This window comes from Lagopus leucura, unplaced genomic scaffold, assembly GCF_019238085.1.
Source record: "Lagopus leucura isolate 7727_CA_CO unplaced genomic scaffold, USGS_WTPT01 Super-Scaffold_100050, whole genome shotgun sequence".
NCBI classification, from domain to species: domain Eukaryota; kingdom Metazoa; phylum Chordata; class Aves; order Galliformes; family Phasianidae; genus Lagopus; species Lagopus leucura.
Genome location: NW_024962296.1, coordinates 1,809,270 through 1,833,617, shown reverse-complemented (window position 1 = coordinate 1,833,617; position 24,348 = coordinate 1,809,270). Strand labels below are relative to the sequence as shown.

Genomic DNA, 24,348 nt, shown 5'->3' with positions numbered 1-24,348 from the left:
AAAGAGAAGGAAAGAGACAATGCATATTCTTCTACTGCATACCAAGACTGTTGAGCCATTTAGGGTGTATTAAACCAGCAAGGCAAAGATTTAGAGTTAGGCCATCACTAATCAATGGCTTCTGATCAAACAACAACCTATTGCCTCTTTTATCCAAAAGCCAAAAAACAAATCCAACTAGACCTCCCTGCTACTGCTGCAACAGCACCGTCACCACAGAGCTGGGTTCCTCTTGCTTTTAGTCCTTCCTGCTCTGTTTCATTACATGGAGATGCAAGGGACGCTGCCTGTGTCAAGGCAGGCAGAGCACAGACAGTACCTGGTGAGCCGGTATGTAGCAGGGATTTTGTCCTGGATTAAATAAAGTGAGTGTCACCAAGTCCCAGTGCACCACAGGCCCTGCAGCAGGGAGCAGCAGTTAGGTTAGACTCCTTGTCTTGTGTCAGCTTCAGCAACTGGTTCAGCACCATGTAATAGTATCAGGTTCACCCTCAGGGAGGCTGGAGGAGTTCAGTGCCCTTCAACCCTTCAGCACCAATCTGTGTAAGCAAGGCTGGGTCAAACCCAGAGCCATGCACAGCACAGAGCGAGAGAGAGTCAGCAGTGCTGTAAGTGATGGCAGTGAGGAGATGTACCTCTGCTTGGGGAAGGGAGCAGTGGACTGGGACTTGGACAACATAGCATCCACAGGTACTCTTCTGTGTGCTCAGGTGTTCACCTGTGAATAGCAGCTAACTGCAAGGTATAGTGCTGTTGCAAATGCTCACTGTGTTAATAAAGAGGCAAGGATGTGGTCTCACCTGATGAACTCGGCCACCACAAGCAGTGAGGAAGGAGCTCACTCATTCTTACGCAGCAAACATGGAAGCTGCACTCACATGTGGGACCAAACTACCGTGCAGAGGGTGAGCAACACCATCTCATTCCCAGTGACTGCCACTTAAAACTCCTTTGGCAGCTGACAGAGAGAACGTCAAGCCTAAGGCTTGCTTTGCCTTCCTGTCCTGGTTCAGCTTTTTCCCTGTTTCAGTTCACATTACCTTTGGAGCTGTTTCATAGCTGACCAATGGGCTCCCATGCATAATCACATCAGTCTGACCTCTGCATGTCTTGTACCTTTATAACATCAGCCTCTGCTTGGGGCTGTAGATAACCGACACTGAGTCTGTGCTCAGCAGGCAGTGCGAGTCCCACTATTTCACCTTCCATTCTCTTATTACCCTTAAACCAAAAGCTATTGCGTGATAAAACAAACACTGTTGACCTAAGTACAAGGTTGTGAAAACTGCACAGGTATTGTGTGAGATGTTGTTGACCAGCTAAGAGCTCCTGAACATGCTGGCCTGATATTTGTGCAATGTGCTGCTGCTCACCAGTGCACCTCGCAGCACCATCCCAGGGAAAGCAGATGAAAAAAGGAAAATTGAGCTATTTCTATTTTAGGCAGGATGAACTTCAAGCACACAGAGCAAAAGGAACTTTTCTTGCTGAAGAATGATGCAGGTGCAATGCAGCTTGTTGCAGCAGGATCAGCAAGGAGTCGGTGGAAGAGGGAAGACAGCACAACACCCCCCGTGTCAAAAAAACAGGGTTTTAGTCAGCAGTTGATGGAGTTTTGCAAGTCTTTGCCTCTAGAGGCATTTGATCAAGGACTGAAGAAACAGCAGCAAGAAAATAAACTAGAATGAAAAGTTAAAATGACTGGAATAAAAGCATTCTGACCCAGCCCTCCAGGGAAATGGCCTTCTATTGCAGCTCTGCTTTGGCATGACAGTTATATCATGCTTCATGATGGGTCACAGGGATGCTGACAGTTTGCAGCTCTTTGCAGGACCAGAACTGGTGTCAGAGGGTGTGGAACAGCACAGCAGATGCATCCATCCCTGCTGGGCAGTACTCTGACTGCCACAACCCCATGCAACAACTCCACTGAAAGTACAAAGTTGCAGCTGCATGTGAAAAAACAGAGAAGCAACTCCCAAGTTTTGATCCATCTGAGCACCTCTCATCAGTAATTGCACCCCATCCAGACGCAAACCACCTGGGCTCCCTTGGCCTCAAGCTGCAGTGGCAACTAAGATCCCTGCAGACAAGAAGGGACTCACCTGGAGGCCAGGAATTCTCCCAAACCCGAACGAGAAAGCTTTGCTTGAGAGGCAGGGCTGGCTGGAAGGAGCATCCAGGCCTGCCATTTCCACCAGAAAGCTCTATTTGTGTACTTCGTGAGATGAGCGCCCTGTTTGCCTACCTTTAAAAGCTGGGCTCAAACAACCAAACCAATTTCACTCGGGAAATTCTGTCTGGACATACAAATACACAAGCTGAAGCTCAACTTGTACCCTTGCAAACACCACATTTCCTTTTTCACATGCACATGTAAAAAACTTGGATGGCTTTGAACAGTCCGTGTTCAGAGAGATCTTTCATTTTAGTTAACCTCGGTCAAAGCAAACAACATCACATGGTATCCCAAGGTGGTTTCTTTTGGCTCTTCACACCTGGAAAACACTGAGCACATTTTCATGGATCCAAGTAATGTCCACACAGAGACTGGCAACACTTTGTATTAGTTCCATCATCCTCCGGATTGCAAAGATGAAAAATAACAAACCTCAGGCACTGGGCAATGACCTGAATTTTGATCTGAAACAAAGCTGTTCAGAAGATTGGGGATAAAAATCCATTTCTGAAAATTATTTTTACATTTGTCATTTTACAGCATTCCTCTTTTTTTTTTTCTTTTTTTTTTTCCCCCGTTCTGGCGAGAGGCAGGAGTAGAAAATCCCAAATCCCAAGAGGACTGTCATAAAGACAGATTATTTGAAAGGAAAGTCAGGGACAGCACGCAAAAGGCTGCTCCAATGAGATTTCTAGTCCAGTTTTGTCAAATGTTGGACATTTGCATGTTAGGAATTTTACAGGCATCCAAACCAGGGCTAACTGAATACAAATTTTGCATCAGGAAACCCAAATAACAAGTTGAACACACTGACCTTATACAGCACTTAATCAGATTTGAAGTGCTAGAATAGTAGGATTTGGAGAACGCTTTGGTATATCAAAGAAACCAGGGCTGCAGGTTCCTCAAGCTCCAGGGCTAATCTGGGGAGATGCAGCATGGAAATGTCTCCTTTCAAGATGGCATGGACAACTGCCTCCTGGCTGACAGGCTCCAGAGCTAAAGCTTGCATCAGAGGTAAAATTCCAAAGAGAATTACAGGGACTTTGGTAACGCTATGGTTTTTCTTGTGAGGTTAAAGGATGTGAAAAACAGATGTCTTTGCTGATACTTTCAGTTCCACATCCATGACCCCGCAAGCGTGGTTCCTGATTGTGAGTTACTCATGGCAGAAGCAGGGAGGCATAGGACTGGGTGACCATAAATATATTGAAATAGAATATACAGAATTAACCTGTAAGTAAAGCAAGTTTAATGCACATGCCTTTTCAGTGGGAAACTGGGTCACCAGGTGATTTTGCAGGTGACTGAGGAAAGTCAACTGACCGCTGCCAAGCGTCAAACAGCCAATGCAGTCTTGAAGTACAGCTTCATTTCAGAGATGCTGAAGGGAGATGGGACCTCACAGTGCTTCCCTTCTCCCATCAAGGACCAAACTCATGTAGCTCTCCTCCAGCTGTAATGAGAATAATGTGCCTGAGATAATACCAAAGAGACAAAAGCAGCCTGGATTCACACCACTTCAGCCAAGCTGCATTTTTGTCAGGGAACCAGTATCTCAAACTCACATCCCATTTATCTCCTCTCCCATGGGAACTACCCTGTGGGGGAAGCAGAGGAATTCACTCCAGGTCTCTCACTCTTCCCTGCTTCCCTTCAGCAGAACCCTCTTAAAGAGAAAAATAAGGCAACAACGGATGCACAAGCATTTCTCCCAGCACAGCTCTGCTAGTTGGGGCTGCAAGGAGGTGTGATCCTTCACTGATGGAGCTGCTCTGGCACCAATCCCATATGCTGATATGATTATTTCAGCAAAATGTTGTTTTATTGTTTAAACAAAGACAGTGGGTGTTGTGCTGCACTTCTGTGTCCATACTCAGGTGTATTTTTCTCCTGTACTTTTTGACAGCACAAAGCATAGCTGTGTCCAGAGGAGGAAGCTCTTGGTAAGTATAACAACCTTTGGCATTCTGTTTTGTGCAGGCTGTCCTGACAAAGCCAAGGCCTCAGAGTTTTGGAATAGATGAACGCAACTGAGATTCATCCCTTGAAACATCTCAAAAAATCTTATGAGAAGATATGAGGAAGAGAAGATTTTTCAGAGGTCTAGCCTTACACAAAATTGAAAGCAGCTCTATTTTCAGACTGTGTTAGCTTCAAGAAAAAGCAAGCAGTAGGTCATGTTTGGTGGGATTATGGTGGACGGATGGATGGAGACAGAGAAAAAGTGCAGTCAAAGAGAGAAATAAACACAGCTGAAAGAAATTCTGATTTTTGATCAAGGGAGTGTACTCATGGAACACGACAGGCAATACTTGCCCAGATGAACATATCCTAGGAGAAGCCAGCATGACTCACAGCTGCAACATGAGAGAAAGCTGCTGGCAGCAGCAGACCATAAGAAGGATGCAAATAATTAGAGTTCTTTTAAACAAGGTCAAGTTTCAGCCGCTGCTTCACTTCCTCTACTTAATAGAGAAGGAAGATTGTTCAGAATGATTCAGTGGGAGCTTCTGTCCTTGTAAATCTCTGAGTGAAATAAGAGGATCAGAGCCTAGCCCTTCACCATAAGCTTTGCTGTTCATTGAACATGAACTGAACCATGACCTGGAATATAAGCCTGGTGCATCCTCAAAGCAGCTCTCCTGACGGGAACTCATTTGTTGACACCTTGAATTGCTTTAAGATGCTGTTGCAATTTTCACGTCTGCCTTGCACCGCAATGGGTTCCCTGGAGCACTGAAGCACCGTGTTTTTCCAACAGAGCTGCCTCTTCCACTTCTTACAGAAGGGGAAAAAGAAACAGCATTAGAGATTATTTTTTTCAGTGATTCAAGGCAAATTAAATATCACTCCAGTAAGTGCTGCTATATGAGCAATTCTTTTGGAGTCAGGTTGGGGTTGCTTGGGATATAATTTCAGTTCTCAAGTACCACAGATACACTTGGACATTTGCCTTTGCGCTGTTTTCCTAGAAACAGCCTTGCCTTCTGCAGTGTAAGTGGAAATACAACACGGCAAAGAAGTCAGAAAGCTGGTGTAAAGGAAGTAGCTAAGATTGTGATGCTAAGATTTTTACTTTGTGTTTTAATGGAAAAGCTCCTTGAAGCATCTGGCCGATCACAAGGTCTCTTTTCCCCTCAAAGAAATTATCTTGTTCTTACAATCCTTATTTCAGGTACGGAAACTTCCAAGAAAAATACTATAGCGCTCAGCATCTGGGCCCTCATCATCTGCCTTAAAGCACCCATGCTCCTTCAGAAGACAGCACAGAGCAAACACATTTTCTTGCTTGCTTGCTGGTATCATACTTAAAATCCCCTCAATTCCCCCCGCATCATGAAAACATCAGAAGGAAAGCTATTTTAGATCTGACAAGCAGTCAGGATTAGAGCAGGACTGTTACATAAAGTGTCAGTGGGAGTAAGAAGGAACATTACTTATGGTCAGAAATGCTGCCATCTCAAGGGACCCTCACTGCACCACACAGTCTCTGGAATTCCTCAGAATGATTAATTACACATACTAGCTCTTTGGCAGGTATTCAAGTCTTCATACCACATACCTGCCCTTCCTCCTGCATGTATTTTCTGTTTTGGCTTCTGCAGATGCTATCAGCCTACTTCCACGGAACATCAAGCACTAAGCACATGAAAGTCTTCTCCATCTATAGCCAAAGGATGGAGTAGCAGACACATTTGGCCTACTGCAATGTATTCTGATCTGGCATTTTTCAAAATGGCAACTGTTTCCTGGTTATAGTAACCTCTAGGAGGAAAGACACTTGTACCAGGCAGCACTATATCTCTTGGACTTACAGTTGTGACAGAGTAGAAACAGGAAGGATTACCTGTCCTCTAGTCAAGTGATTTTTCAAGCTCTCTCTCATGGTACAACCTCCTGTGACAACAGCACATGAAAGAACCTTGTTGCCTTGCTGACTAAAGCACTCATGCACTGTGCCAACCCTCCCAGGTGAAATCAGGGCTCCAGTTTGCAGGGCCTTTGGAAACACCAGGTTCCCTTTTCTCACAAAGCATTATTCTCTTGTTGGTTGATGGCATCTCTTGGCTGGGCAGAAAAGTAGAAGTGCTGTGGAAGGGCAGAGATGGGCAGGGGACACAGGTAGAACCAAAGGGATATTCCAAGCCATGCAGTTGGATGCTCAACAATAAAAATCTGGAGACAATCTTCCCAAGGGAGTCCTTGCTTGATACCTGGATGGCCATTGGTCTGCTGGTGCATCACTCGTGGTTTTTCCTTTTCCTTCATTTACTGAACTGTCTTTATCAAGATCCACAAGATATTCTGCTTCTCTCCCCATCCTGAACTCGTATAACAATACAGCCCAACATGCCCAAACCGGTTGCCCTTGCTGAGCAGCTAACATGTCTGCTTCCCTCTGAATTGCTTGTGGGAGCATGAAGAGATCCCTAAAGCAACACAGGGTGGGAACAGGCACATCTACAAGCCCTCACCAGTAGATCTGTGCTTATGAGTGGAGCAGGAAGGAAGTTAGTCACTGACACAAGAGCTAGCTATACTTCTAGGAGTGTTTGTGAGCACTGACTGAGCCCTCAAATGCCATACTTCAATGACAAATTTCACTTCTGTCAGGCAGGTCTTGAGGACTTCTGCTAAGGTCATTCATTCAAGGCGTATCCTTTCCCTTCAAACGTAGTTAAACACACATCTGATCTATCACCTGCAGTGAAAACACTACTCAAGTGCTTTCAGTGCTGACAAATATATTCTCCCACCATTGCTCAATCGCTATTTAGTCAGTTTAACTCCATATGTATTATAATAGCACTGAAAGACAGACACAGCCTTCAAAAGCAGATAAATCTGAAATCAACAACAGAGGCATTTTCAGCTCTGAGGTCTGGATGAGAGCACAAAATAACTGAACTTTGTTCCTGTGGCTTATTACATCATCTGGCCCCTTTTTGCCTGAAAATATTTCTATTCCTCATTCCAGCCCATCTGTTCTTTAGAAAACTCCTCTCAATTTAGGAGGAGTTGCCTGGAGGCAGGGCATTTCTTTTCAGAGGAAAGTATGTTCATAATCAAGCAAATAATATCATATATTTATTCTCTTTAGTGCACATGCACATACATACATGTGTGCATGCCTGCCTATTTTGAGTTACGCTGCCAAAAATGGTCTTCACAGAAAGGAGGTCTTCGGTCTTCTTGATCTACAAGAAGAAAGACATCACTTTTAATTAAGAAATAATAATAATAAGAATAAACACATAACAAGTAAACCCAACACAGATCTGTCAAAACAAATCTCTCTGCAGGGGAGCCATGCTGCCAGGTGACAGGACTTTTTCCTGCTGTTGTGTTTTCTTTAGCTTTAATTTACTTCTGTGTGAAAACTGAGCCCAATGACACTTGTCAGCCAGCAGAGAAGGACTCATCAGTCCTCACCTTCTCAAATGGGTTGAGAAAGGCATTTTGGGTCTTCTCTCCAGATGGAAGAGTTTGCTCCTTTGATAGTAGTTTCTCTCAGTCAGTGCAAACTTGTCTGCCTGTACTGCATTCAAGCTGTTTCTCCAATAAACCTTTACTCACACTGGAAGAAGACCAAGTGGAAGCAGTAGAAACTCCTTTCTATTGGGGTAACCCATGCTGTCAAAAAATGGATTGTTTCCACTAACATGGGTATTCTCTGCCCAGTGCCATCTATAAAGTGGAAATGACAAATTCCTCTGTCTCCACTTTCCTTATTATGATCACTTCTGGAAGAACCCTGCAGTACCATTTTCCTGGTGAGTGTCTGGAACACAGTGGGTCTTGACTGAATTTCTGGTCTCAGGGCACACAACAGTGGGGATATGGAAAGAGATCTTCATTCACTGTCCTCAGGAAAGATGTCCACGTGTCTCACCCAGGCCACTTGGACACAAACGTTTTGAAGAGATCCTAAATGACTCAGTGCTGAGCTCATTTGAAACAATGACTACCAAACCACACGTGAAGGGGTGAACCCTCCCTCTAACAACCCACACTGATGAATTCTCAGAAGGTGTAAGCTGAGGGGAAATGCACTTGCAGAACACGCTGTATGGCACGGGTAATCCATGGGGCAAGACCCTCTCTCTGTCGGGGCCACTGCAGGAACTGCCTCTAGATTGCACAAGCTCAGATTCAGCCATTCACAACTTCCTCTGGAACAAACTTCTTGTTCTCAAGGCAGGGTGGAGGCTGGGTAGGGGATGGAGACGCTTGGCCAGGTTCTTCTTTTCAGCTACGTTTCCAAGCTAGACGAGAAATTCCACTACATGGGACAGGAGACACTGCACACCAGCCCAGGCTGGCAGGGTTTCTAGGTAGGGCTGGAGGAGATACTTCACACTCACAGTACTCTTGGTATCTCTGCTAATATCTTCAACGTCTTCTAACTTTGTGTCTGATCCACACAGATCTGTACAGGGACCATTACTAACCATTTTACAAGAAACCCAAGGCAAATCTACTTTGTTGCTTGTGCTGTACAGAAAATTGTTTCTTTCTAGATAGGGGATCTGTTCAAGAGCTTCTGGATTGCAATTCACACCAGGTTAATCTTGGAACATAAAGGTTTCAGTGCAGCTACTCCAATGAGTGTGTATGTAAGACTACAAAAACACTTGAGCAGTAAACCACTGAACATCTGAAGCATCTGAAGTCTGTATAGACATGGTACATGAAGAATGGGAAAGAAAGCAGGGACATAAAGAGATGAGATCACTGCATCGCATGGAAGTAAGCATTCTTGGGGTCTGCTACCCCAAATCCCCACAAGTATGAAGCAAAAAAAAAAAAAGGGTTCATGCTTTAACTCTTTACATAACAACAGGAAATAAGGAATAATAAGAGGAATAAAAGGAAAAAGAACTATGATTTCATAATCTAAATGAGGCCACACACTGAAATACCAAGTAAGCAATAAGTATGTCATCACACATCCATTTTTTTCCAACTAGAACCGCAGAGCAAACCCCATTCTAGCTTCTGGAGGGACTGTACAGTGCAGAAGCCAGGCTTCTACTCCAGTGTATCTTCTGCCACATTTTGTCAGGGTGGCTGTGGGCACCTACCAGTTCATTTAGCATTTTGCTAGTCACTGTGCAAAGGTGCAAGGACTTACAAGAGCTCAGTCTGACATTATGTGCTAGTGACAATGCTATCTGGTCAGGTAGCTTGTTTGTGACACACGTTTGTCAGAGAAAGAATACATGTAAACACACTATTGGCTTCTAGAAAAAAACAAAACAAACAAAAAACCACCACATACTAGCTAATACTCTTCAAGTTTGCCTTCATGTTGAGAATGAAATGAGCTCACCATGCTCTGCTTTATCCACAGGAGTACAAAATGCAGGTGTCTTGCCTTTCTTCTCTTTTGACGTGGTCAGAAGACTCCATTAAGGTGGAGGAGTACATCAGGCAGATAATTGCACTCGATCCATTTAGCTCCATGTGGCTAATGGATTAAGTGCCTGGGCTTGCTATAAATTTGATTTCCCATTCTGAATGAAACACATCTTGCAAACTGTATTATTTCAGAAAATAGAGTTTAAAGAAAGTACTTGCCTGCAACCGTGGGCAGCACAGGTACAGGCAGCAGGCTTGTTTTTGTTTCACAGCAATTTATTGGTGCAAAAGATATAAGAATTGGGTCTCTAAATTTTCACATCTCCTTAGAGATGTGGTTTCCAGATAAAAATATTTGCTTGTGAAAGTCTTTCTCCCTTACTGCAGCACTCCATGGGAATGCCACTTTGAATTTAACAGGAAGTAACCTGGTACTCAAGAAAGATACTCTTCTACAGTTACAATTCATGCTTGCAAAATAGACTTGATCCTGAAGTCTCTAGACCCTTCCTTTGAGTTCTGGCATCAAAATGTTTTGCTGATTTGCCTGACTTATTTTCCCAATTCACCACCCCCTGCTGCAGGGTGTCCTGCCCCATGTAATTGCCCCTTCCAGCAAAGCACTGCTCTGGACTGATCATGGAAGCCCAGATCAGAGATAAGTAATGCACAGCAGGACAGAGTATTTTCTTTTTGCTTTTCTGTAACTTCATATTTCTGCTTGCCTCTGGATAGTGTTACTGAACACTGACATTTTTTCAATATTAACCAGAATGGGAGCAATTGATTTCCTGATGTCCTGGAGCCCACCCAAACCATCCATTAGCCATGAGTTTGCAAATTTGGGGGGGGGAAGGCTCACAGGCAATGTTATTACCTCTGAAAAGAAGTTAACTTAGGGTAAATGAAAATCAGATTTACTGCTTGAGACAGGTAGCATGCAGAAAATAACTCAGGATTTACGACCTGTCACCCATAAGACTCCACTGACTTGCTGCGAAAAGGGGCCTTATGAGCACTCAGAGCAGCAACTCCCCATCATTTACACATACTGCCATGTGAGGACCGGATGTAGATGAAGACTTTGTGATGGCAGGTGCTATCCAAACACTGTGGCAGGTCATCGTGCTCACATCACTCTGAAGTGGTAATTGGTACGAATGTGGAACATGCCCATGGGTAAGGAACTCCTACCAGCATCTCCTCCTACAAACTCCCTTGCCATCTGCCACTTGTACGCCAGACAGGTGGCTTGTACTAGGGCTTGGTCTAGTGAGAGTTCCTCATCACAAGGCTGAGACTTGGCATAATGATTACCATCTAACTGTTACTGAATTCCTTTCAACTGTACCTATAACATTGCACTGCCAAAGACGGGCAGGTATCTCACTCTTAGATACCCTGCCAGACCCTCACGATTCACCATACACACCTGCTATTTGCAGTAATGTCACAAATACATCTTGCAGGGAGTGCTAATAGAAATATATCATCTCAGGCTTGGCCCTGGGGTTTCACTGCTTCAAAGCCATCAATTTGTCCAACACTTGAGCTCCTGTCTAGCAGTCTTGTATACCACTTCCAGAAAAATAGTAACACAGATGAAAACGTACCTCATGGAACCAAGCATCAAAAAAGGCCAAGCCCCCCAAAGGGACTCTACTGCTAGCACTCCCAGTGCATGCAGTGCACGAAGCCAAGCTATCTGCTGCTTAGCATGTGGAACGGAGCTGAATTCCAGAAACTCTTGGTCCTAGGAGCTACTGGTAGTGTGCCTTGGAGGGGAGAACTTTACTTCATGCTTGTGGGTTTTTATGTCATGGTAAAAAAACTTTCTGAGTCACCATCTGTTTTTCAGTAGAAGGCACTGATTTTTTGTGGCAAAAAGGGCGTTAATGTGGGACAGAGACACCACTATAGAACAGAAGTTGCTTAGAATTACCCAATACCACGTGTATAAAACTCGTACCACCAATTACACATATAGATCAGTGTTGATTGTGGTCTGGTCTCTCTCTCTCTTTTATTTTTCCCTTCCTTGAGACTTCATCACTGACTCAAACATACAGATATTTATGTGGTGGGTTAATAACTATTCCAACAATACGAAAATTACTACAAGCAAAAGTACTCTGAGCCAGCAGTGGAAAAAACGCTTTTACCATAACCACACGAAATGGAGAATGCAAGAGAAGCAGTTCCAGGATGCCTAGCAGCAGCCCTGGGAAAGCAGGATCCTCAGATGCTCAAGCTGGTTGAAAACTTCCCCAAGTGACACCCTATGAGGAGACCCATCTGTATCCACTTGCTACTAGTTATGCTTTACCCGGGATGGTAACACTGCAAACTTCATCAAGGCTCGATTCAGAGCCCCACCAAAAGTGGGAGTTAAGTTCATATTCTTTTCCTAGGTCAGATGGCTCAACTGAGAGCCTAATTCTGCCATTGACTTTGCACAGAGGCATGGAAAGTTATGCTGTGTCTTTCTCTGTCAGCTGCAAGCAGCAGTGTCTCCAGCACAGGCTCCACTTCAAGAACAGAAAGGTTGGGCATCATGCAGCAACCAGAGAAAAAAACATGCAGAAGGGTCTGCGAAGGATGTTTGACCTTTGAAGGTCTGGTACCTGGGAGATCTGGTTTTCCTTTCCACTACCAGCGCTGCCATTCTTGTGAACTCTCAGCCAGCCACATAGCATTCCTTTTGAAGAGAAAAGTGGAAAAAAATCCCTTTTTGCTGGCTGTCCTGGCTGGTTAGAGTGCAAGATGCTCGCAGCAGGGCTTATCTCAGAGGGTGATGACTCACTGGCACAGGTTGCCCAAAGCGGTTATGGATGCCCCATCCCTGGAGGCATTCAAGGCCAGGCTGGATGTGGCCTTGGGCAGCCTGGTCTGCTGGTTGGCGACCTGCACACAGCAAGGGATGTGAAACTAGATGATCTTTGAGCTCCTTGTCAACTCAGACCATTCTATGATTCTGTGATCTTTACTGTGTACTCTGACAGTCTGGATGGCCATTGGGAGTCAGGGTCTCCAAACACAACTGCAGACAAGCAGTGGCTGCTAAGTTGTGTGTATGTGCAGGCAGGCAAACAGAAAGGGACAAGTTACTTTTTTTCTTTTTTTTTTTTCCTTGGGGGAAGGAAATACTAAGGTGAAGGCGTGCTAATAAAATGTCAAAAGGAGGTCCAATTATTAAACATCTTTTGGAGACATTGCTCATAATTAGTCTCTTAATTTACACGGATGCACGCTCCTGCTTGCTGGGACAGTGCTCTCAGGCTTTGCTTTCAGTCTCACAGCTGGTTTCATAGGACACCAGAATGATGCTGATAGCACCAGTGTTTCTCCTACCATCCCCTGCTTACACACTGAAGCCCCTTTGGGTTGGGCTCTTCTTCCTTCAGAATGGTTTGCTCCTTCAGTGTTTGAAAAGACGTTTAAATTTTCATTATTTAAGGAAGAAAAACCTAGCTGTCATATCCATCCCTTCAACCCATCCCTCTCCTGCACACCCCACCTGCAGCACAGACTCCTGCTCCTATGCATTTTTGAATGCTTATGTGAAGCAAGCAGAAACCTCAAGGCTTCAGGTGTTGGACATGGCCTGGCATAGGACGAAGTCAAAGAAGCCAGTGGATTAACAGCCATTAGGGAACCTCAGCCAGCCTTCAAATATAAAACTAAATACTTCCTGTGTGGCTGAAGAGCTCATGGCTGAGGGACAGTGCCCCTTTATGCACAGCCTGCTTCCAGCCATGCAGCGTGCACTTGGGTCTCAAGAGTCCAATAAGCTTCATTCAGCAGGAGCAAAAATAGACAAAGATGAGATCAAATACCATGACATTTTCTCAGTGTTTCTAGTCAAACAGAAAATTAAACAGGCTCAGTATTATTGCCAGAATGTTAATATATGCACCACTTTTGGGAAAGCACACACAGAAGGTCAGGTTTAATGCCGTTATTAGCTGTTCCCCTCCTTCCTGCTAGAAATACAGAGATACTTTCTGACCAGAAGAGGAAGATTCAACATCAGGATGGGTGGATGAAGGGCTGGAGCTTTATATGGAAGAAGAAAGCAGGGACATTTCACTTCACTTGGCAGATGGGAAGGACACTACCTACCCCAAAATCGTCCTGACCTCTGCCCACTCATTTCACAGCTACTACATAGAACAATGTTGTGGATAAATAGCACTCTTGTTTTGTTCAGGTTTTTTTTGATTGTTTGGGTTTTGATTTTTGTTTCCTTTAATTACCTAGTTACGCTAAAATATATTACCCCATGCCCATGGAACGGGTAGCGGGAGCAATTATCCTCTTCAAAGGCTGAATTAATAAAACAAATACTGAATTTGGATAAAAATTATAATTACTCAAGGTAAAGGAGTAGAATATTCTTCTATCGTGCTCTTTAAAGCACTGCAGGAAGGCAGGAGAGATGGCTTAAAGAATTAAGCACTTAAACGTGACAAAGCATTTCCCAGTATGATCCTCACTTCTTGAAATCAGTTTCTGTGCCACATTCATGTGTTTAGGTGAGTGTGGAAACCACATATGCCCTTTGAGCTGGAAGTATCCTCCTGTGACTCAGATTTCTGTTTTCCTACAATTTATTTTCATACAGTGCAGAACACCTCCAGCAATGCAGAACAAGGGCTGGCTGCTCCGGCCAGCACTGTGTGCAGAAAGGAGGAGAATTTGGGAAACAAAAACAAAAAACTCTGTGCCCACAAGGAATAGAACGCCAGCTGTGGCTGGGATAATGGATCTCCAAAACCACCAGCATCATCAGAGGAAGAGAGATCCTTCCTGTCCTGAAACCATGCACAGAGATCATGATCATAGATTTACCTGCTTATAGCTGATGTGCTGCTTCTCCATTGAGCTGTGATAGATTTGAACTGATTTCAGGTTGTCTGAATTTGCTGGCAACAAAAGAAGCTGCATAGGAAAAAATTGGCTGATTGCAGATGAAATGTGAACCCAAAACACTTGCTGGAATGAACATTCATTACATTCAAAGAGACACGAGAGAGTTGAAGGCTGTGATGATTTTTACAAGTCTGAGTGAGCAGAAGGCACTGCGAACACTTCACAGAATTCCCCTCCTGAATTCACATTTACCAGCCCTTTGAAGTGTCTTTCTCTTGGAAGATCAAACATACTGACTCCTTCCAACTAATTAAATGGGTTTCCCTGGGAATAACTTGTAGCTGTCACCTAATCAGATGCTATATTTTAATAAGTGTTGGCTTTCTGGTGTGAGTATCTCATTCCCACAGTGTTTTGGTCAGACTATTTACTCTGTTTAGTACCCATCAGTCTTTTCTGCTAACAAACGTTTGCAGTGGAAAAAATTATGCCACCAATTCAAGCCCGCACTCCAGGATCTTTCACGGCTTCCTTCCTGTCCTCCCGAGCTGCACAAAGCAACGCACTGCTCAGAAACACAAGCCAATGCCTGTGCCCTGAGAAAGGTGAGAAACATAGAAAAACACAGACCTTCATTGGAATATGGTTTTAAACTACATTATGCAGGTTTGGTAAACAGCTTCAGAGATGACCTTATGGCACAGCGTTGCCTGGACGTGCTGCGTGCCAGCATCTGCTGCTCCTTTGCTCCAGCCTCATACCAGCACTGAGCCTCTCTTCTTCTTGAATCACACAATGACTGTAACTACGAGTCGAGGGCAGCAGCGCAGATGTACCCAGGACTGCCTTTAGTTTAGTTAGCTCAGAGATGCAGTAGAAATGCACACCAAGCATCCAAGCATCCAAACTGCCACTAAGGGCTTGTGCACGCCTTGCTGCAGCTGGTCCCAAGGCAGTGCAAGGCTCTCTCCTTCTGCGGCAATGACAGAGTGGACATTTATCTCAAGTCACATACCAGCCACCTTCTACATCCAAAAAACCTTCATGGGTGTTCATATCTGCTAAATCAGCTACTGCCATTCAGTACTCCTTTCCAGAATTTCTCTACAACCCCAATTCAGAGAGCCAGGATTTCCACTGTCACAGACAAAATGGAGTTTGGAGTTGGCTGGAATCTTTCTGCCACTTGAGAACTTATTCGGTTCCTATTCTGCCTGCAGAAAAACTAGTGCTGCCTTGAAGGTATAATTTAAAACCAAATAACAGCCTAATGGTGCACATTTTTGTCAGTCAGAAGAACCATCATTACTTAGGATCCTTCTGTTTTTCTTACTTCTGAGAAAAGTGAAAATTCAGCATGTCATCAACATTCCTTGTGTCTTTTTGGGGACTATCAACAGCTTTTGGACTTACCAAGAAGCTTGGTGTCCCTCAGTTTTGTCTCAAGTCCTATTCCAAATGAGATACAAATGCTGAATTAAAGCTTTGGCAACTTACTTAAGAGCTAGTAAGAGTTTCCAGAAAATGCAATCAGCAAAAGAAACAATGGCAATTTCTGAAGTTGTTCACTAGAAAGGGACTTAAGTTGTCCTGGTATGTCACAAAGCTGTCAGCAGTACCACTGCTTTGTCACTACTGCACGTGATGGAAAAGACAGCTCAAGTCAAACCAGGTGGAGAAAAACATCCACTTACTGAAAGACCCTTCACTTACAGCTCAAAATTAGCAGTGTGTTGTGATCCAATGCTTTCGGTGCTTCTGGGATGGATGAGACCAAAGAATAGAATTTAACCACAGCAGAGGTAATAACCTGGACTGAAATAATCAGTGTGCCTCGGGGTCAGAGGGTCTCTTGGGAGTTCTCTCGTGTCTGGTGCCATTGCATTCATTTCCCAGAGGGTCCTGCAGGGGCACAGTTCCTGGCTGCAGCATTTTAGGGCGATCACCAACCACATCCCAATGGCTTACTTACAGCCAGGATCACAGTAAGGAATATTACCATGGCCTTGGAGTACAAGTCATGAACACACTGAAGTCGCTTTGGATGCCATTTGCAAAGCAGCTGTAGATACCAGCTGTGAAGAGCACTGTTCAGGGCTTGAGTAAGAAGACTGAAGTAGAAGCCGGACATTTTAAGTTTTCTTGTGAGGAGGTATCTCTGTGCATGCAACAGGGCAGAACAGCTAAAGGAGGCATGACAATAGTGCTAAAATTGAACATTAATAGAAGGAGGCTTAGGGCTCACCAAGGATAAGGAGACCCGATTAGAAGAGCTCTGATGAACTTGCAAGGCATAGAAAAGGCCAAGAAGGACACTTGAATGAAGAGTTCAGTACAAAATGTGTATCCTTAACTAGCTCTTCAGAAATGGATTTCTTGGGAAGTAGATTGTTTCTCTTCCACTCAGCTGTCTTTTCCTGCAAACTGATATGAACATAATATGGCTAAATCTTCTAGCTCTCCATCTAACAGTTGATATGGCAGAGACATAAATAGAACTCCTAGGTCCCTCTGTTAGAAAAAACCAGTCAAGGAATTGTTCTTACACGAGACAGACTTGGAGTGTGACTTTTTTTCAGGTTAAGTGGGGTTAACATTTGGATGAGAAGCACATTCCAGTGTGATTTCACTGATGAAACTGAATGATTCTTGAGGTGGAGTCCTGCAGCTGCTGTTAGCACACATGCATTTTGCTCTGTATATCCAAAATATATTGCATATACATCATATGCAAGTAATCAAACGAATCAGCTGAGGATACATCAGCACTAAGGTACAACACTGAAGTAAAGCATTCTTGTTCTCTCTACATGCACCACGGAATCAAGGGACCTCTGCTTTCCCTGAGAACTGGTATTTTTCCAGCCATAATGACTAAAAGTGGTAAGGAAAAGACATCCCCCACCCAAGACAGGCAGCAGGCTGATGGCAGCAGTGAGAGGGAAGCTCTCCGGTGCAATCTGTCCTGTCCCACTTGTGCCTCACTCGCACATCTCTCCACGCTCTGTGCAGCACTGCATTGCTGTGTGTGGCATGAGGGACCACAAGTGCCAGTCATGAAGCTCTGAGGAACACCAGCATGGGCTGATGTTCACCTGGCAGCAGCTGAGGCAAGAGAGATGCCCTTCTGCTTCTCTTCTCCCAGGTGACGACTGGGCACCTGATAGCTGTAGAGTGGTGTCAAGCACACATAGCAAGACACCTGCTATTAATTTCTCACATTTTCTCCCCAGTCTCCTCTACTCACACCTTGCCAGCTTGCTTCCCCACAAGCAGGCTGAAAGCATTCCATATCCTCCTGGCTTTATTCCAGCTGTCTTGACAAAACACAGTTTCTCCTATTTCTAATTGTTGGAAACATCCAAATAATTTACCAGGATGGTATCTCTGATAAAGAAGATTTTATTCACAATTGCAGTGCTGGGCCTCCTGCAAGCAGGAGAGCATGCAGGAAACAGCGTTCCATCTTTTATGCCCTATCACTCGATGCTCATCTCTTTCTCCCCTGGTTCCTCATTGGCTGAGTGCTTCAGGTTCACAATCTTCCCTACGCTCAACTAAACACACGGATACTAGCTAACTAAACACATATCACTCATTAGTTAACTTCTCACATTTGCTCATTCAACACTCAGTCACTCTTTCTGCACATCTGCTCGTCCTTGCGTGGAGATAAGCTTGGAAGGAGGACAGAGGGGAGTATCTTGATGCTGCCTGTTGCATCCCAACCTACCCACAGAGCAAGGCAATCCAGCCTCGTGTAGAGGCCCTGGCTTCTTTGATGTTTGTTAAGTCTGTTTTTCTTTTGCTGAGGGTCTCTTATCCAAACAGAACAGCCCTACAATATGCTTTCTAGTCCATAATACTACACCTACAATATTTGGAACATTTACAAATGATTGCAGTTTTGCAAGCAAGAGTTAATCACATAATTTAGCACCTATATTTCTAAAATATGCTACTAACATACATGGTCATATATTCACATATATTCACATCAGCTATTTCTAAGGACAAGTTACAAAATACAAATACACTGTGCTCTACTTCTTCAGGTCAATTCCCCCTTTTCAATACCTTATGCAGAAACAACATTCCATTCCTACACTAATCGTGCATTTCCTGGCATGATTCCCATTGGAAACCTCCAGTTCTGATAATGTTCAATGACCTTTCCTTTATTATTTCCCCACGGTGCTCTTCAGTCCCTGATAAGTTCTAAAATTGGGATTTGCCTTCCTGGAAAGCCAGACACTCAGGGTGAATGACTCACAAGCCTTGGCATGTGGCTCCCGCAGCCTGGGACACAAAGGCAGCACCTTCCCCCACACTCAGTGGAGCTAACAGTAGGAAGTATTATTTTGCAGGGCTGCGCTCAGTGATTTCCTAGAAAAGTAACAAAAATGCCACATGTGTTTGTGTTTCCATGTGAATTCAGCACAAGGAAATCCAAACAGGCCACATGCAGTTTAGAAATTGTAGGTGTTAGGAGCCTCGTGCCTGCATAATGTCTTGCCTTTGGTATGCAGTAAACATTCCACATCTTTAGGGGAAACTCCCACATTGCCAGGAGAAAAAGGATTTTTAAGATCCAAGATCCTAGCTTCAGCGCAGAGGCACAGGCGGACCATAAATTTTACATCTGCTGAGGGACCATCCAATTATTTTGACATCCATTTTAATGGAACAATTAGGAGTAATCACAGACAGGCCAAAAAAAAAAAAAAAAAAAAAAGACAACAAGTGTAAGAGCTCTGAAGAGAGAAGGACACCTTAGAAGTAAGGCACCGACAGAGACCCAACCCGCCAGCAATCACAGCCATCACCCTGCAGGAGTCAAGGGGACCAGATTCCTACTGAGCCTGACAGCTCGCAATCTCCCTTGATCAAGAAGGAAAAAACAGCTCTGATCTCAATACAAAAAATCAATTGGCAGAGCAGAGCACTCGGCTTGGAGCAAGACATTTAGCAGCTTAAAATCACATTCCCCATGCCTGAGCCATGGGCGCTGCCTCTCTGGGTTCATCATGAGGGATCATGACCACGTGCATTTCTTTGTCCCAGGTATGTGTGCACAGCAACACACACCTTACTCCCCATCTGTCCTCAGTGGCCAGAACAACCGTGGGAGCTATAGGAGTTCTGAAGCCACAGGGAAGTATCAGAGCATATCCAGCTATCCCAGAGCTTGGACAAACCAGGCGCTTCAGACCAGGGAGAGAGAAATACCATCAGAACTTCCACACAGCACTACTGGTGAAAAACAGCTTACATCATTCTACACCCCTTTGAAGGAAGAGTCGTGTGGAAAAGCAATATTGGGGGTGGGGGGGGGTGGGGGGGAATAGGAGCCACAAAGTCACTGATATTGATTTCAGGCCGACTCTTGTAGATTAATTATGGGGGGAAAGTATGCACTGACAGCTCAATGCTGACTCTAAGCTGGTTTTTAGAACAAAGCAGGTCAAGAGTGATCTTTAGAGGAAACAGCTTCTGATAGGGTCTTAGTGCTGTGTTTCTTAGGTAATTGGACTCCAGCCAAACCATCTGGCTTTTCTGCATTTCATGCTAACAAAGAGTACTTCACAAACCCTGGAAGAAAATCCTGTATGAGAAAGGTAAGAATTATGCTCAGAAATGTGTCATCAAGAAGACGCTTGATGTACTTTAGAAAGATCTGGACTTAGAAGAAAGAAGGTAGGGAAAGTAAAAAGCGACTGAGAGAAATGCTCCTACCTGAAGAAAAAAAAAAACAGAAAGAAAAACAAAAACAAGAGAGCCTCTGCATTGTTATCTGTGGCTTTGCATTATTTGATTCCACTGAGAAAACAAGCATCTTACCGCTGAAGTAGAAAGACTCTCCTGCTGCAGAGAAGAGCAGGATCACAGCTCCTGTCTTGGCTCAAGAGAGACGAGAGAGTTTTGCTGCTTTCTTTCCATCACAATGAATAATGAGTAATTTAAACTCAAACATAGCGATGGTTTTCTCTATTATAAAGCCGTCCAAACTCGAATCACAGCCTGCTCAGACATCGGGCAAAAAACACAAGACCTCCAAGGTCACCTTTTTCTACTTCAGGCACTGCATTTAATCTCTAAAGCAAACTTAGTCTCATAGATATGTCCATCTTGTGGAACGGGAACATGATGGTGTCCTTTTGCACCTTTGCTACAAGCACAGTTGCCACATACCAGAGTCGATTGAGTCTGCCATGACAAACCTGTGTAAAACTGACAGCCACATTTGAACAGTGAAAAAGTTTAATCAGGGTTCTCAGCAGACGCTCCTAATCTGCTCTTCACAGCAGGTGGGAGCTTACTGACTAATTCCTCGACTTCAGGTGGGCGTCAGAAGGGTTTATTCCTTTCTCAATTCAGCCAGGTGCTCTGTCACTGCATGCACAGCTATCCTGGGAGGGTTCCGTGGGACTCTAGTCAGTACTGAGGGCACTGGGAAGCTCTAAGGAGCATTGGGAGTCTCTAGTCAGTACTGGGGTGATCTCAGCAGTGCTAGATGCCCTAGGAGGTGCTCAGGAAGCTCAAGGCAGTATTGGGGGTCACTGGGAGTGTTCTGCGGGATCAGGCTGGATTTTTTTCTTTGCCAGCAAGGCATAGGAACAGACAACACTGGACACAGCAAACAGAGATTGACCTTTGATGGCTTATAGTCCTCCTCTGATACCTCATTTCTGTGTCAAAGCTCATCTGAGTTCATCTGGGTTTCTACTGGCATTGAACCTGCAGCAGCTGCTCCCATGCAGACAACACCCCTGGCTTGATGGAGTCTCCATGCTGGCTCCTGTGTTGGTGGAAGGGCATGCCCCAAAAGGAAATCCAGGAGCCTGCAGCTCAGAGGTGGGCAGGAAAAGATCTAGGACTTCTCCAAGGAAGTCATAGGGTTTGCTCTGCAGAACAGAAACCTCTCTGGTCCTCCATCCAAGAGAGTTAGAGTGCCCAGCTGTGTCTCTCTGTATGCACTTTAAATAGCAAATATAAGCAAACATAACACTGTGAGCACATTCCATGCCTAACAGTAGTTCTTGGAGCTTTCATTATCTCAGGAACCTTTCACTGAACTGTGGACTCCCACGTTATTTACCATTATGTTACATGATGTCAATGGGCTGGGTTGAGCAACCAGCACTGACTCCACTGCCAGGCTTCCCTTGGACTTTTCTTCTCTTCCAACCTTCCAGCAATGTCAGGAATTACACTCTGCCCTGCCAGCATTCAGCACCCCATGCATGAGCAGCATTTGTGAACTGCCGTAACCTAAAAAACACAAAATCAATAGAGCATTTTGTTAAAGATAGAGCCAATGAGCAGCTAGCTGTAGGGCTCCAGTGAACTTGTGTTGAGCTCCTGAAATTAAAGGTAGTGAACATGACAACACTGCAGGCCTACTACACAACCCAGGGTGAATGTCTGCCCAGACAAGTCATTTCCATAGCTCTCATTTTAGACCCAAATTGAGTAGGATTTCTCACAAGCCTGCCATTAACTTGATTTCCTTGTGTGAATTACAGGCGGGGGATATCACAGGATTGAGGTGGTTCCCTGGTTTGCACTCACTTGCAAATAACAGGGAGACAGCTTTGGGCAGAGGCAGGAACCTGGCTGGCCTGCCTTAGTCTGGGTCATGGCTGCAAAATACGTGAGGCCATGGGGGCTGCTGTGGATCCCTGCTCTCATCCTGCTGTGGATCTGCCACTCCAGAAAGACCAGCAAACACACCTCTTATTTTAAACAAAACCACCATTAAATGAATGTGCTGGAATGCTTTAGTGGAACATTCACACACATCCAAACAAACAAACAAACAAAACCAAAACCAAAACAAACAAGCAAGCAAAAAAAAAAACCACCAAGAATTCAAAATGTCTGTTTTGACATTTTTGATGTAATGAATCATCAGGAATACTTTGGGGTATTTATAAAATCTGTGTTTAAATAAAGGGTATAAATAGAGCTTAGGCTTTTATTTAAAGTGAAGACGGGGAAGGAGCTGTAATTTCTTCTTCGGTTGTTTTTGGGTATTTTGGGAGGGGAAGTTTTGAGATTGTATCTAGGTTCAGGTAAAAAGAGAGAATGAAACTTACTCCCAAAATTTTCCACAAAAAAAAAAAAGATGCTTTTGCCAATCATCTCTAGTCTCCACATCCATTGCTTGTGTTTCCCCAACAAAACTGTCATATATCAAGCAAGCTTATGTTCCCAGTCAGCTAGTTAAGGCTGCAGAGGCCTGGATTTAAAGGAAAAAAACATGCTAATGGTTGCAAGCAATGAAACCCCAATGGAACAGAATCTGGAAAAGTCAACACTGCCCTGGCCAAGAGCTTTCCCCCCGTGTAACATTTTTGGAACAGACGAGACAGTAAACAGCATACCATACTGATGTGCACCATATGACAGAAACCTACAAGGAGAAAGCTCCCCCAGCCTCAGCCTGCAGGGACGCAGATGTGGGCACAGCACAGAGGAGCAGGGAGGGCAGACCCCCAAGTCTGGTTCTGAAAAATTCATTTACTGCCTGCTTTGCAGAGAGAAGATGCAGGCCTGGGAGTGGAAAAGGACAAGCCATCCATTCTCGCTGTGAGGACAGCAGTTTGGCTCCTCCTTCAACTTCTCTCCTTCGCAGCCCAATGGTTCAGCCTGAAACCACTGGCAAGAAGTTGAATGAGTGACCAGGACTAGGGCAGCATGGCACAGGCTGTGCATCATTTGTCTGGACATCAAGACTGAGAAAAGGCTGAGGTCCCTTGGTTTGTTCAGTGTGGAGGAGACTGAGGGGAGGCCTCATGGCAGCCTGCAGCTTCTCGTGGCAGCCTGCAGCTTCTCGTGGCAGCCTGCAGCTCCTCATGGCAGCCTAGAGCCATTTCTCAGGGGAGCGGAGGGGCATGTGATGAGCTCTGCTCTCTAATGACAGCAACAGGACCCAAAGGAATGGCATGGAGCTAAATGATCCTTGTGTGTCCCTTCCATTCTGTGATTACCACCTGCTGAAGATGTCCAGCTGGACACCAGGGACAGCAGGGTCACCAGGACATGTCCAGGAAGGCTTGCTGTGCTTCAGTCTGTTATGTGCTTCATTTTACTGCAAAAACAAGGACTGTATGGCTCCCCATGGAGAATTCTGCAACCTGCTTGAAGGATTTTGGCTCCTGCAGGTCTAGAGGGCACATGATGGTTGAAGTGAAGGTTGCTCAGATAGGTGCTCTCTAGCAGATAGCTGTTCACACCATCAGTCAGACAGTGCAGGTCCCCAGGCAAGTACATCTGCTCTGAACACAGCGAGCTCCAGATCTGCCTTCCTCGGATGAGGGATTTCTGAATGGTGTACGGAAATCAGCACCAATTTATGGCAAACAGACCCAATCTGCCTGCAGAATTAACCTCATCATCTGTGACAAGCTGAACTCTAGAGCTCAGCCATGCTTTTAGGAGAATAACAGAAGGATACGGCTTTTTGCATTTATCCTGCAGCTTCCATGTGGTGATTACGAATCCAGTTGGCTGGATTTTTACCTGCCAGCTGGTTTTCTGGAGGTGAATGGGAGGGATCTTGCAGGGAATATCATCTGGGAATAGAGATTTAGCTCCAGAGCAGCAAGCAAGCATTTAAGCTGTTCTGTCTGCAGACTTGGAGTGGTTTCAGGCAATCCCCCCAGACCAGCAGGAAGTGTCAGAATCCACCCCAGTGGAGAAGGCAAACGTTGGACAAAAGCAATCCCAAGAACTGAGGCAGTAGGACTTCATGGATGGTATTTGAGCAGAGCAGGAAGCAATGTTACTGTCTGACTAGAATGTTGTATTTTGCAATGTTTTCCTGTCCAAGATCAGTGCAAGAAGTTTTTGGCAAACCAAGTTTTTTTTTTAAAAAAAGACCTTATTTTAAGTATTCAGTCCTCAAGGGTGTCTGCCAGTTCTCCCTC

At 44.7% G+C, this 24,348-nt stretch overlaps 1 long non-coding RNA gene across 3 annotated transcripts in view; it reads right to left on the bottom strand.

The window, feature by feature from the left end:
- LOC122187719 overlaps positions 1-24,348 on the bottom strand; it is a 135,450-nt gene that overhangs the window by 96,978 nt on the left and 14,124 nt on the right. For all 3 annotated transcript variants that reach the window (XR_006181393.1, XR_006181394.1, XR_006181395.1), the window contains exon 2: positions 20,258-21,688. This is a non-coding gene — a long non-coding RNA (uncharacterized LOC122187719). The remainder of the gene's footprint in view (positions 1-20,257; positions 21,689-24,348) is intronic.